The following is a 14,806-nucleotide window of genomic DNA, read 5'->3' on the forward strand; positions in this document are numbered from 1 at the left end:
TGTCGGGACTTTGATGCAATCAACTGGTTTCCTTATATAGGACATTTTTGACCAATCTGTATAATCTGACCCAATCTGTATAATATGATTGAACTTGACTTTGTAAAGTGCCTTGAGATGACATGTTTCATGATTTGGCGCTATATAAATAAAATTGAATTGAATTGAATTGAATCCCTGCATCTTGAAAGTCAAGGAAAACAATAACAAAACAGAACTCTATTATCTGTGAAATCCGAGGTGTTCACAATGCTAACTTTAGGGATATAAAGGTAATTCCGTTTTATGTTTTTGACATTTTAGTTTAGCTGTAAATTAATTTTAGATACTTTAATTGTATTGCTTGTTCAGTTGTTGTGTTTGAGTATGACAGGTTTTATTTTGATTACTTTGTTAGACATCCATCCATTTTCTAACATACTTATCCCTATTGGGGTTGTAAGGGGTGCTGGTGCCTATCTCCAGCTGTCAAAGGGCAAGAGGTGGGGTACACCCAGGACAGGTTGCCAGTCTATCACAGGGCAACACAAAGACAAACAACCATTCAAGCACACACCTAAGGAGAATTTAGAGAGGCCAACTAACCTGTGAACTGTCTGTCGGGGAAAGCTGGAGTACCTGGAGAGAACCCACAAATGCACAGGGAACACATACAAACTCCATGCAGATAGATCCAGGGTAGGACTTGAACTCAGAACCTTCTTGCAGCAAGGCAATAGTGCTACTTCGCTGCTGCGCCACTCCCCATCTCTCAGGGAGCAGTATTATTACAAGGCACAATGAGCAATCTGGGGCTAAGTGTCTTGTTCAGGGACCCATAGTTGCAGTGTACACAGATTGAACCGGGTACTTGCAACCTTCTCAGAGCACAAGTACACTGTTTTAACAACCAGTTTGTTAGGCTGCAGTATTGCTAATATACCTGCATATACATGACTTTGTTGCTCAACGATATAAGACAACTCATTGTCTCCAATGATTTGGAAGATTTTGAAATAAATCGCTGCAGAAAACTTTTCCTTGTTCTTGCAAATCTTTACTACATCTTTTAAAGTGCAGCCAGCAGCAGGGTTTGCAGCAAGAGAGAGAGAGTTAATTCATAAATTCAAAACATGTTAGATGCTGAATTTGTAAGATAATGAAAAATGTTTTGTTAATCTGTAATTCAGAACCCATTTTATTCTCCTACAAATATGCCCATGCTGGGTTGAACTAAACAGTCTCTTATTACAATAAACTAATGCTGTCAAAAGATTTGAAATTATGCGATTAATCGCAGTTAAAATTTATCGCATGTTTTATGTTTTTATTTCTAAAAGCCTATTTTGGCATTTTAATATGCAATTTTGCCAAAAATTATACTAGTAAAAACATGCTTGTACAAAAAATATTTTAATTTATTATTTTCAAGCAAATTTCAGAATTGGAATGAAAACATGCTGGTGCAATAAAATGTTAAACTCTGGCCTATAATGGCTAAATCACTAATTATAACGGCCTGATGTTTACACAATGTGTAAAAAAAATGTATAAATAAATAAATATTTCATGCCGAAATGTATATATTATATATTTTTTGCCTCTTAAACAAAGATAGGCATGGTATTAAGCATTTACATATAAAGTATTACTAATTTTACATTTTAGAGACAAAGACAAATGAATAAGCATTAAAGTATGGTTTATGGGTTGGGTTTCTGCAATGTTTTCAGCGTATAAAAGCTCATCTTCAGAACCAATCTCTGCTCAAAATGGTGATCTGCACCGCGTAATCTACTTTCAGTAGTTATCATCAGTTATCATCAGAAAATACGGGCAGAGCTGCTCCCTCTGTTTTTACTCCCTTAGCACCTATGTCAGTCTAAAGAAGGATGCGCTGCAGCGCGTTATGAGGCGGAGGGATATTTCAGCTGGTTATACTCACTGTGTCTGTAATGCGGCAACACCACTTATTTTGGAGCCCAAATAAGCAACTTCACTTTCAGAAGCAAGCCCAAAAGAACTGCAACCTGCAACTCATGAAATTTATAAGAGACTTTAGAAAAAACTAAGCCCAAAGCAGCATGAAATAAGCAGGCTTGGCAACTGTTTTGTTACAATCTCTAGCATTCTTGGAACTATGGAAAGCGCTAAGAGCAAAAAAAAAAAAAAACAGTCTTGAGAGCGCTGCGAAGAAAAAAAGCATTAACGTGATTAACGAACGTTAAAATGTCGGTGTCATGGTCTAACAAAGTTAACTCGTTAATAACACGTTAAAACTGACAGCCCTACAATGAACAAAAAAGAAATTCTATGCGTCTTCCTTTTTGAGTTGCTGTCAAATTGTGACATTTACCTCAAAATAGCTCTCATAAATCTTTCCTAATTTTGTTTAAAATATTGTTGTTTTCAGATTAAATATGGAGACACAACAGTGTGGCTAAAGGCTCTGTCTTCATTGCATCTGGCGCTTCTGATTCTGCATTTTCTTCTCAAATGCTCTGTTCTTAGTGGTAAGTTTTCTAAATTAGCTTAGTGGCTAAATATTAAAACATACTTATGTGTTTTTAAGTTGCTTTTATATGCACATGTAATAAATCACATTTTATGTCAGTCAGTCAGAAAATAGCTTAGATGATTTTTGTTTTACAAATTGTTTTATATTTTCTTTCAGTGCTGGTGGTCATCTGTGTGCGGGAAAAGAGACAAAGTAGTTCTGATTACTGATCCCAATTTCTCAGCAAGAGGATCACTGGGAATATGTACACTTCTTGGTTTTTTAACGTGTATATAAAGTGATTTTTGAAAACCGTCTGACGAGGGCCCCGAGGAACTGTTGGAATTGCTACATGACAGAAAGTAAAACTAAGATAAAAATGCCAATTCTAGTTTTGAGCAAAACTATTAGTTTCTTAACTTGGTTAATCTGCAGGGACCAGCTGTAGCACACAAGTATAAAGTGTAAATTAAAATGAAATGATCACTGGGTGATGAACTTTCAAGAACACTGCAGCCTAACATCAAAAGAACTGTAATAAAAAAAAGATAATTAATCTGTCTCAACACTGTCTGGTTAATTTTTTCTTCTGCAAGGATTAAACTTGATGCAGGAGTGCTAAGAAATTGTTACATATTAACAGACTAAATCAAAGTCTTGTTAATTGTCATTGATAATTGTGTGTATTATCAATGTTAAGTGTATGAAACAGGTTTAAAGTATCATAATATATTTATCTAAAGCTGTGTGAAGCATTGAAATGCACTGGGGAAGACAACTCTTGAGTAGAAATGACGGGTTACTGTTCACAGCATGAGTTTAGAGTTTTATGGTATATTTCAAAACCATTCAAACAGGGGGTTATAAAACGTCTATAGGGTTGAGAAGATAAATTGTCTTTTGACAAACCAATAGTTGTTCACAAAATTGGCAACCAGCACATGAGGACAAACAGTGATGCCTGTTAAAATGTAGCCCCACTGAATGTAGCTGTCAGTGTCTTTTAAAGGGTTGTGGAAGGTCTTGATTGGTCCATGGCTTCTGGAAATGGTCCATACAGGAGCTCAGTATGTCAAAGGTGTTTTCAAGGTCCTTACAGCCAATCCCAGGTGCATGCTGGCACAGTTATTTCTGCATGATTAAAGTAGGGCCTAGTCTGCACTACTGGATGAAACCAAACAACCTCTCCACAGACGCATGGCTCAACGCAGGAGAGCTACCTCCTCAGGACAAGACTCTGCTGTCCATCTACACCTTAAGGACAAAGGACACTCTTTTGAGGACCAAAATGTTCACATTTTGGACAAAGAAGACAGATGGTTTGAAAGGGGTGTGAAGGATGCCATCTATGTAAAAAGAGAAAAAACAACTTTAAACAGAAGAAGGGGCCTTAGGTTCCAACTCTCAAAACCCAAAATACAGCTATAAGATTAATTCCAGCCAATCATCACCTCAATTCTCCTCATACAGGTGATCAAAACATCGTTCCTGCAAGCCAGGCCAATAACGACCCTAATGACTCACCATTGCAGGGCGGATCCAGGATTTTTCAAGGGGGGGGGGGGGGGGGGGCGCACCCTTAGGTGCGCCCCCCCATGGGGTCACGGGTCAAGACAAGGTGAGGCTAAAAGACCAAAAAATACCATCTTCACTCTTTCACACTACCCTAATTATTCATCCAAGGGTTTTTAATTGATAATTTTAATGGATGAACATAAGTAGAATTAGCATGATTACATTGTAATTAAAAAAGGATCTCTCGGTTTTTAAAGCATGCACAAGGTTAAAAGGTAGTTTGAAGAAAAAAATGATCCTTATTAACAATTAATCAAACAAGGAGTTCCTTTATTTCCAGAAATGATATTCACAATAGAACATGAAATAAAAAAAAACCAAGGACTTGGGTTCAAGTATGGTTCAAGTAAGACAAAGGAGTTTTGAATATATTTTAACAAGATAAACTGTTGAAAAACAAAAAACAAAGTTAAACCAGACAAAGAATATTGTTCTCTACTACAAACTTTATGATGATGATAATGGGTTTACAAATGTCAACCTTCTGGGATGCTTTTGGGCAAATATGTCTATGATTTTGTTGATGTCTAAATGAATGTCCTTGTGCACATACAAAAGTAGCAAAGCCACAAACCTTTCCTGTCCCATTGTTGACCTCAGCAAAGTTTTCACTGCATTAAGACCCGAGTTAGCACGTTCCACAGAAGCACTGGTAACAGGTATGACTGGCAGAAGGTGAAGAATCATATAAATGTTTGGGTAGCACTTCATATTTGTTATCTTTAGAATTTCAGGGAGAGAACTGGGTTTTTCCACTGATGATGATCACTTTGTGTGCCACAACTTCACTTCCTGCCTGAATGTTGATCCTGATGGCAGATCATCTTTATATGATGTAAAGATGTCTTTCTCACTCTCAGTGTTCATCAAATGCAGGTTGCTTGGCAACAGTTTTAAGCCTAGTATGGCAGCTGCGGACATAACACTGAAGAGCGAGTCAAGTTCTGAAATGAGACTGTCCAGAAATGGAACAAAGACTGTACATCTCCAGTACTGCATAGGGTTATTTGAAGGATTGCTGTTTCTCATTGTCTGTCGTCCACAACATCTAGGTATTGGGAAGTCACCATAAAAACCAGCCAGTTTTCCCATTTCTAACATTGATTTGTAAACCTCTTTGAATTCAGCTTCAGCCTCACATCTTATGTCCCTTACAGTGTCTTTTACAAGTTTGACCTCTTCATATGCAGTGAGGATATCCTGTGATGACCCTTGTAATAGAATACTTAATGATTTGGTGAATCCAAAGAAGTACCTTTTGCACTGTAAAGTGGCAATAAAGTTGTCCAAAGTTACTGCTTTGAGGAGGCCAGTTGCTTCAACTACTGCTTTGGCATCCCACACAGAATCTGCATTCTCTGATATAACATTAAGACAATGGAGAAGAGCTTCATAAAAGCTGTGGAAGTCTTCAAGGCTAGTGTGACACTCAACCCAACAAATCTCACACATGAGCTTTAACTTCTTCTTAGCTAACAGTTCTTGATCTGCTGCAAGCCTTTCCTGGTTAATCTCAGACACCGAAGATTCAAACTGTTGCTGCCTTTTTGGTGAATACTTGAAAAAAATACCAACTGAAGCAACAATTGAAAGCATACATTTGATATCCAGAACAGATGATGACTTGGATAATGCTGGGTTTAATTGGTGACTCACACAGTGGAAGTACTTAGCTCTTGGGGATTCTTTGCAAAAGTTTGCAGCACAACCATTTACTCTTCCTGCCATATTGCCAGCACCATCATAGCCTTGAGCATGACACAGTTTTGGATCTAGGCCAACTTTCTTTAAAGAATTCAACAGGTTTTTACATATTGCTTCCCCTGTTATGGAATCACATCCAACTAAATCTATAAACCTTTCAAAAGGAATGCCATCTTTCACGTAGCGAATACACACACTTAGCTGTTCACAGTTTGAAACATCGGTGACCTCATCAGCTATTACAGCATAGTGTGGCCCCCATTCCTGATTCAGCACATCACGCACAATTGTGCTTTGAATATACTCTTTTATATGGTCAAGAAAATTGTTTTGAGATGTTTTAGAAATGTATTTTGCATTTTGACCGCATGAGTCCAAGTAATTTTTAAGTGGCTCATCGCCTGCTTCTTATCTGAACTTGAGAAGTGCAAGAAAGTTGCATTTGTTTAGACTTTCTGATGTAGGATCGTCTCGGTGGCCTCTTAGGGCGAAGCCCTGATGCCCACACAGCTCTATACATTTTACAACTGATGAGAGGAACAGTCTATTTTCTGTAACATGTTTATCCATCTCAGAATTCAACATGTGGTTAATCCTTGTTTGTTGACCATTCATTACATCCACAAACGCATGAAACTTTGCATCAGAACTCTGGTGGTATTGCAGTTGCATGTGTGTTGTAATTTGTTCAGTGAACTTTCTCCAGTTAGCAAATGGCAGGTCTATCAAAATACTAGCCCTCCTACTCTGACTCTCAACAGGAAACAATATGCATGGCAAACAGTACACGCCATCTTCCTGGGCAGAGTATGATAAAAAGTCATACTTGTCCAGCCAAGCCTGGCATGTTCTTTTGGTCACCCCACTGGCTCTTCGGTTGTCTTTAAATTCTCTGGCAGGGAAATTGAAAGACTTGGGTGGTTTTCTGGTCTGAAGAAGTTGGAATTTTCCAGAGTCGTCCATTTCACTAATCCAGTCCTTGGCCTTTGATATATCTGTAATAAGATTGACATTTACATTGTCAATTTTGTATGGGTACTGGTGGAGTTGTAAATCTGCCTACATGAAGCTTTTGTATAGTCTTGCTTTATTATGAAATAATTATTATGAAATGTAAGATTTCAAGATTAAGCAAAAAAGTCAATCGTGTAAAACAAAAACAAAATTAGTTGTTTTGACATTGAAAAAAATACAACTATTACTAGCCTATGTCGTAAGTTGTTTGGGGCAAATCTTTACACCGAAACACGGTCCTTGTTGTTCATCTGGAAAAGAATATCATTTTTGTGATCAGGTGAACCTTGTAATCTCAGGAGGAGCCACAAAACAATTTAATTTTGTATTTGTATCGTAAATTATTAAATTCACTGAACACATATCACCAGGTGCACAAAACTGAATTTACTTAAAAGTAAATTGTATTTTTATTGTAAAATATTAAATGCACTGAAAACAAATAACACCAGCTCGGTAGTTGTCATATCACAATGTTAACAAGACTCCCTTAGACTCCAAGCATGTGCTTAGAGCATTCATTGATTTGGATCCTTACCAATTGATAAAAGTTAGTAATGTTTTCATAAAGGATACCATTCTTATTTTTAACAGTACAACACATGTGGTACTAACAGGTTTAGACCCAAAAATACACACTACAAAATAACTATTGTATGCATGTCAATAGCAACTAATTTTGCTTATTATTGTTAATTGTACACTCTTTTTATTACTTATCAAAAACTGCAATTTTCATAACTTTCCCGTTACTGGTAAAATAATTCCTTTAAACAACTTTAAACAACTTGTTTATCAACAATCAACAATGTTGATAATGTTTTCTCATTATCAACATTTTCTAGCAATCATCATACCTTTTTCTGTGTGTTTCCAATATCTGAACGTTCATACAGGTCAACACTGTGGTCATTTTCTGTAGTTGTGGCAGGTCCACTGAAGAATAGAAAACAAGATATAAACATTTCAATCTGTGTTATTTAGATTATAGACATAAGCCTACACTTTGGATTTATTACTACAACACGACAAAACTTCTGAACTCGCTTGTTTGTGCTCTAAACTGCCGCACTACAGACAATGGCGGAAATATTCCTCCGCCTCATAACGTTACGGTGAAAACCGTAATGTTTTTTTTTTTTCACTTTTTCCCTATTTATTGGAATATCCAACGGCCACGCACGTGGTCACTGTTGCTTAAACAATAGCTCTAACAAATTTCAATGGTGAAGTCCTCCCAAAATCAAAAATAATTGTTGATCGGAGCTGTGCAAAACGGTTCCTTGAATTAGGAACCGCTGTGCAAAGCACAACAGCACCACATTGGGAAACTTGTTAAAGGAAAAGCCCGGTCAAAATCAGAATTCTAACTGCTGAAAGTACTTTAAATATAAACTATTACATACTGGTCAGTAAATGAACTCGGTGTTTCTTTTTCTTTGAAGTCGTGTGTTTGTGCTTTAAACTGCCGCACTACAGACAATGACAGAAATATTCCTCCGCCTGATAACGTAATGGCGAAAACTAATGTTTTGTTTTTTTCACTTTTACCCAATGTATTGGAACATCCAACTGCCATGCACGTGGTCGCTGTTGCTTCAACAATAGCTCTCGCGTCACATCACAGGATGTGACGTCGACCAGTAGCTCGCAATATGACTGGTCTTTACACAGTGATCGAGACGACAATTTATGCTTTTATTTCCTTAATGATTAACGCTAAGTTCATGAAATCACCACGAACATTTTAGTTTAAGATATAGCTAATGATCCTTGTTGACCGGACTTCTTTTTTAATTTGTCGTCGGCTGCCGGGTTTCGGTCGGCTTTTTCTTCTGGCTACAGAAGATGAAGCCAGAAGAAAAAGCCGTTTACGAATCAAAAAATCATATAAATTTGCTGTTATTTAGAAAATAAAGTGATAAAGTTGGTTTCTACTTACCCTTCTGTTTGATTGGACCAGAATTTTAAAAGAGATGGTTGTCTGGTTTTCTTGTTTGGCCTTAAATCGTCTCCTTTTTCCAGGTCTCCTCGTGCTCGCTTCGACGCCATTGTGGTATCACTGAATCTCGTCTCGTTGCAACGCCGCGTTATTACAGCGCCTTGAACAGCGCATGCGAGACCTGGGCATTGCAATTCAAATTCATGCCGATGTCCGGTGTCTCAACCGTCGCGTCGGCATCATAGCGCGTTCTAGATGACAGATAATGGCTACTAATCTTAATTCTATAAAGGATGTTTAAGATTTCGGCCTCTTAAAAAAGTACTTTTGGTCTCCCAAAGGGGGGTGCGCGCGCCCCCGCCTGAATCCGCGCCTGGGTGTTCGTATGCTTGCTGGGAAACCCGTTTGATAGACTATTTGCATGTGGCTCAAAGGGAGGACAGAAAGTCGAAGCGAGACTTAGGGGACTTGCAACTTCAATAACTTAAATTACAGTTACTAGAAGCAAAGCAGAAAGTAAGCAAGAGAAAGCAGGAGATGGCACAAAGAAATGTCTCTGTGGGTGTATGATGTGGTGCTTAAACCCGACGGTTCCACCACAGTCTAAATTCATTCAAGGAGGGGGGCCGCCATCTCCGCTTTTTTATTCTTCATTTGATTCCAGATTTGTTGTTCCTGCGCATAGACCCGGATGGCAGTGTAGCGGTCAGCGCAGACATGGGGGAAGGAGCAGAGGACCGAATAAACGAGGTGGACATGTTAGAACTTTTCGAACATCTACAGACATCTGCTTTAACTGTGGTCACTCTGAACACTGGGCCAGGGACTGTTTCGCATCAGCAAGTCAGCCTGGCATCGAGTCACCAAGTCCTGGCATGAAGTCCCAATACGACCTCACATCCAGAAGGTCAGTACCCCAGCAAGGGGATAACGCTCCCAATGAACAATGTTTCCTCACCCTGGAAAAGTGGCCAGCGCCCATGAACAGCGCAGATCCAAAGCTGTCAAGGGAAGTGACTGATGAAACAGGTGGCTCCAATGTGCGCAGAAATTCATACAGACTCTGAGTTGTGAAAAGGGGACTTTGTCACTGAGGTGCTCGCAGAGACATTACAGCGATCAGCTCCTGCAACACTGGGGAAGAAATGTGGAGTGTCACACATGAAAGCCTTGAATATGATGTCTTAACTCCGATCTCATGTCTGCCTGAATCTCTTGCATGTCAGTCCGAGTCCATCTCAGGAGCCACGGACTGGTATCAAACATCTTTAAGGTAAAACACAGACAGTTATTTCTACCAATATACCACTGAACAAATTTAATGAGATGTGATATGGCCTGTATTCTCATATTTTTCTTTCTACCCATCTTTAAGCATCTGGGCAAAGGAATCAGGGACATGGTTAAACATTCTTAAGGCAACCGAATTGAGCGTATCCCAGTGCACAGGTTTGCGGTTTTAAAAAATACACTAATATCTATTATATTTTTTGCTATGTAACTGATGTGTTCCTTTTAAACATGAGTTTTAATTCTATTATGTCCAGGACCATATTGCTCATGATTAAACAGCAACAGGTGTATTTTACCATATCTTCTATGAGCAGAAAATCCACTGGGGTGGGTATATTCTTACATGTTACACTCACTCATTTAGGTTTCTGTGAGTTGTCTCTCTGGTTTACTAGTGCATGTCATAAATTTACACAATGGGGGTTGCGAACGTCCTGGGAAGACAGGTTTATTACGCGGGCCTCTCTAGTAAGCACAGATGTGTCCTGCTTGGGACATTCTGTTTTTGAACAACATAGGTTAAACGGATCTGTTAGGTTATTTCTTAATAGCTCACAAGTATTGAGATTTTTCTATTGTACAAATTACTATTGCCTACTATGATAAACCAGCTTTTCACCAAAAGTTGTTATGTTACCAGGTTTTTTATTCAGGTAAGCACAATATTTTATCAGTATGTCAATAACATGGAATATCTAGCATTCTCACAAAATCGAATTGCTGTGTGCAACTGAGGCCATCAGTCTACAGTCAGCATTTCAGTGGGTACACTGATCTTACACAACTTTTGAAGGACTTCTTGCAGATCTATGGTATGATGAAATTGCATTATATTTTGATTTGGATTCAGGATATAAGGCAGTGTTTTTCATACTTCAACACAGATAAGCACTTGCAGTTAAGTTTTTGTAACAAAATAATTTTTGTTCCATGGAGGAAAAATTAGGATAAGATACAAAAAAACTACACAAAATGGAAAAGGGGATACCGTTAATTGACCTGGATGAAGGGTTCTTTTGCAGAACCCAAGGGGAGGTATGTGACTGCGTTATAAATTAGATAACGGTTGTTTAAAAAAAAAAAAAAAAAAGAACTCTCTGGAATGTTGGTTCAGTCTACTCCCAAAGACAAGCCTGGACCATAATATAGATTTAATGAGTGAAGTGTTGGAAAAGCCCGTATCTGCTGGAGGAGGATTTTACGAGGTGGGTTTTTGGAAACAGGCCCACAGTTTAAGCAGTACAATAAAGTGAATGTTAAATACAATAGAACAAGTACATAAACTAAGAAAAACTGGATAAAACTGCATAAATCAGAGAAAAACAGAGGGTGACTTTATGCATATCTAATTTAGTTCTATAAAAGGCCCTGGTAAGGTTAGCTTAAAATCATTGGTGTGTCAGGTAGGTTAGTAAGGGTTTCAAAGCCATCTGTTGCAGTTAACTGGATCAGGATTTGTAACAACCAGATACAACGATAAGTGAACAAAATAGGGGTTTGGTACAAAACAGTGCACATCAAATGATGCAAAAGGGTGGATGCAGGACTTTTTGACATGAGGATGGCATCTATTGAAGGTAAACTAAGAGAGGAATTCATTGCAAGGGGACTACATTTTATGAAATGACCTGATGGGGGTTTGCTTTTTCTCTCAGATTAAAAATAGGAACTATTAAATAGTATGGAGTAAATGGTACAGAATTTAATAGTGGTGACATACTATTAGATTTGGAGTGCTGAAAGGTTTTGTGTGGAGTGGTGTGATGTATGGTAATCTTTAATCTTTAATCCAAAGAATATTCTGACATTCTTACTGGATAAATGTACTTTGATTTCAAAACCGCATTAACTAATTTTTGATTTTACAGACAAGGGGATCCTCACCAGAGATTAACGTATTTGTGTGGTTGCTGCATTTTGTTACAGGACAGCGTAAGAACGGGGAAAGTGAAATTGCGATAAAGTGTCTCATTAACTATTACATTTCTAAAATAGGTTTCCTATAGGCTGGAGATGGAACAATGGAAGGTGGTAAGGATTAATGGGAATAATTCTAAACACAATTGGCTAAAATTCTGTGCACAGTACAATTTGAAAAGGGGGTCAAAAGCTTCGATGGGTGTTTCTTGTGGGAGTGTTCAGTTAATTTCATTACAGGATATGATTCCATATGACTGAAAGGAGCTTTTCGGGACCGAAGTCAACTTTTCGGAATTACAGGTAGCACACGACATTTGATATCTAAAAGATTGTCGTGTAAGTTTCAGGTTGTATTGGAGAGATAAACTTAGGAGCGTCTAGGAATGGGAGGGGGAGTCCACCGACCCCCGACCTTGAAGGAGTGTGCGCTAAGGTCATCAACAGATAGATGTGGTTGGCCAGAGATCAGGGGCCCATCAGGATTCCAGAGCCATGTGTACCAACCGCCAGAGGGTTCAAGGAAGGATCACCAGAACAATTTGACGCGCCGATTGCCACTCGCTGATGAGGCTGCTGGATTTTTATTTTGTTTCTGTTTTTTATTTTTAATAAAATGATTCACATACAGCTCTGTGGAGATCACGGTTGGAACAATGACTCTATAAACCATCTTCTTTAAGGGCGAGGAGAAAACATCTCTGAGACGCAAGACATCATGACAACAATTGAATGTTGTGTAAAAAAAGAAAAAAAAGAATTTTGTAATCACTGTATTTCTCTTATGAGTTACACATTCCTTAGATGTTAAATGCTAGTACTGTTAGAATCTTGGTTTTGCATTGCATGATAATCTGTTTTTTATTCTGTGGTTTGATCTGAGTGTAGTGCTTTTACAGGTTATATTAATTTCTAAAATATATCTTGTTAATCTAGGTTAGGACTCTTAAAGTCATATTTAGATCATATAATAGTTTCTGGTAGTTGCAAAGTTATCTTAGCCTTGCACCTCTCTGATATAGGTGCTTACTTTTCTTAATTATAGTAGCTTATTAACTTATACTTGGGTTATTTTACATTTAAGGGGTAAATTTGAACTTAATTTGATTTCATAAGTCGCCAACAGAGGGGACAGTGGGTTACAATATTGCATCTTACCATTTATACTTTGTTTTAGGGTTTCAAGACATGGACTTAGTTTAGCCTAGTTATTAGTTTGATCTGTGAGATCAAAACAGAGGGAAATGTTAAGAAAATATCTTAGTTAAGCAGAGTGGTGTCTGTCTCTCCCTGCTGCAGCGTAAGATAACATGCAGCTTCAGTTTTATTGCTGAGGGGGTGGGTCAGAAAGAGAGTTCCTTTGTTCGAAACAGATTTTCCCCTCCTCCTAAAAAAACACGGGATGGTCTCACCCTTTAAAAAGATGTGTTCAGACTTTTGAAAGTTAGACAGACTTCGCGACCGCGCGGTGAAGTCATCTTGACTGGTAAATGTATACTCTGTCTCCATATTTAATTTCCATGAATTAAATATGTATTTAAACTGTTCTACCTCTTGATTAATGTTTTCTCACTTGCGGCCAAATCCGGAACCGGGATAAGATGGGTTTTCAATACCACCGTATTGAAATGTAACAGCAGGCCGGTAAACCCAATCTTTAACAATAGGAAGCGAAACGTTTTCAAACTTCGGGAAACAAGTCCAGTTGTTTTTGTTTTTTACTTTTTTTGGAATCATCATGACCTGGATGACTGAGAATCTTCACCAGCATAGCTTTCCATTCTTCCTGTTTACCATCCTCGGGGTTACTCTTTTCCAATAGCTCCAGCTTTTATCTTGTCAACGTTTTTCCCTGAATTACTCTGCTCTCTACTACTTACTTCAGACCATGATTTCTTTTCATTGCCATTTTAATTTGACTTATCTCCATATCTGCAGGCCATTCATTAAAATCATTGTTGCCAGAACTATGACCCATTGGTACACTCACAATACAGCTGGTTGCAGTCCGTTTCTTTTTCAATTCAATTTTATTTATATAGCGCCAATTCATGAAACATGTCATCTCAAGGCACTTTACAAAGTCAAGTTCAATCATATTATACAGATTGGGTCAGATTATACAGATTGGTCAAAAAATGTCCAATATAAGGGAACCAGTTGATTGCATCAAAGTTCCGACAAGCAGCATTCACTCCTGAAGAAGCGTAGAGCCACAGGGAGAGTCGTCTGCATTTTCCATGGCTTTGCAGCAATCCCTCATACTGAGCAAGCATGAAGCGACAGTGGGAAGAAAAACCTCCAGCAGAACCGAGCGCAGTATGAACGGTCATCTGCCTCGACCGACTGGGGGTTACAGAAGACAGAGCAGAGACACAACAAGAGAGACAAACAAGCACAGAAGCAAACATTGATCCAGTAATCTGTTCTACATTAGATGGTAATAGCGGGTGAGCTGCCTTCTCTGGTCGATGTCTCAGATAACAGAACGCCAGACCAGATGTACCTACTATAAAGAAAAAAAGAGAGAACAAAAAGTTATAAGCAGAAATGACAACAAGCAATGCGTAATTGAAGAACAGTAGAACTCTATAGAGTGAAAAAAATAGATCCTGATGTCCTCCAGTAGTCTAAGCCCATAGAAGCACAACCCCATAGGTAGGTCAGGGCAACATAAGCCACTTTAGTTATAAGCTTTGTCAAAAAGTAAAATTTTAAGATTAGTTTTGAAAGTAGACAGGGTGTCTGCCTCACAGACCAAAACTAGGAGTTGGTTCCACAGGAGAGGAGCCTGATAGCTAAAGGATCTGCCTCCCATTCTACTTTTAGAGACTCTAGGAACCAACAGCAGACCTGCAGTCTGAGAGCGAAGTGCTCTATTAGGA

At 38.4% G+C, this 14,806-nt stretch overlaps 1 long non-coding RNA gene across 1 annotated transcript; it reads left to right on the forward strand.

Annotated features, from left to right (window-relative positions):
- Positions 1-242: 242 nt before the first annotated feature.
- On the forward strand, positions 243-2,790 carry LOC118559313. Its single transcript, XR_004928771.1, has 3 exons — positions 243-272; positions 2,393-2,492; positions 2,654-2,790. It is a non-coding gene; the product is annotated as an uncharacterized LOC118559313 (long non-coding RNA).
- The last annotated feature ends 12,016 nt before the right edge of the window (positions 2,791-14,806 follow it).

This window comes from Fundulus heteroclitus, unplaced genomic scaffold (assembly GCF_011125445.2).
Source record: "Fundulus heteroclitus isolate FHET01 unplaced genomic scaffold, MU-UCD_Fhet_4.1 scaffold_271, whole genome shotgun sequence".
NCBI classification, from domain to species: Eukaryota; Metazoa; Chordata; class Actinopteri; order Cyprinodontiformes; family Fundulidae; genus Fundulus; species Fundulus heteroclitus.